This window comes from Colobus angolensis, unplaced genomic scaffold, assembly GCF_000951035.1.
Source record: "Colobus angolensis palliatus isolate OR3802 unplaced genomic scaffold, Cang.pa_1.0 Scaffold25, whole genome shotgun sequence".
Taxonomy (NCBI): domain Eukaryota; kingdom Metazoa; phylum Chordata; class Mammalia; order Primates; family Cercopithecidae; genus Colobus; species Colobus angolensis.
In genome coordinates this window covers 4,166,919-4,167,760 of record NW_012115710.1, presented here as the reverse complement: position 1 = coordinate 4,167,760, position 842 = coordinate 4,166,919, and positions in this window count along the sequence as shown.

Genomic DNA, 842 nt, shown 5'->3' with positions numbered 1-842 from the left:
ATTTATTTCTGCTTTTTGACTTACAAGCTGTGTGGCCCTGGGCAAGTCATTCGCCCTCTCGACCTAAGGTTTAACCTCTGCTTAATGGGACTAGACTTCAATTACTGTTTTTCACTCTGAGATTCTAGGTCTCCTGACAACTCGAGTCCCGAAACGTTGGCTGCAGAGAATGGGGGAGGGGAGGAAGGCTTCCTAGAAGAGGATTTTAGCAGTCGGGGGTCACAGTGGATGGAGAAAGGGAACACTGAGACGCTTGCGCAGTAAACACCGCACGCTCTCTTGCCCCGCCCAACCCCTTCTCTGCAGCAGGGAATTGCAGGCGTCGCTCCACCTATCCCAGCCAAGCGGAGTGACACCCTCTCTCGTTCCTTCTCTAGTGATCTTCGCCTTCCGCCCGCCCCACAGCCGCCCAATAGAGAGCTGAAGTAGAACAGATCTCTCCAATCCGCGACGCCTGGGGGGGAGGTCTACCCGTTCATTGGTCCCAGTCAACCTAAGTCCCGCCTTCTAGTCCCGTTCCCCGCCTTCCTTCACAACCCTCCCTCCCTCCTTGGAGAGCCGCTCGATCCAATCAGTGTTTGACCTGGCCGCGCGGAGGGGGCGGGTCCATGATGCGCAATCGAACCCCGCCCGTCTCTCGGGCAACACCTCCTCCCCCCTCCCCATTCCCAAACGGAAATAGCGGAACACTGTACCAATCGCAGCGTCGTGCCTTTGCTTAGCGGCCAATGAGAGAGGAAGTGGGGAGAAACGCGAGTGTGAGCGGCAGGAGCCCAAACCAATGGGAGGCTCAGAGCTCCGGACGGCGGGCGGAGGGGAGGGGCAGGGGGCGGTGCCACGGC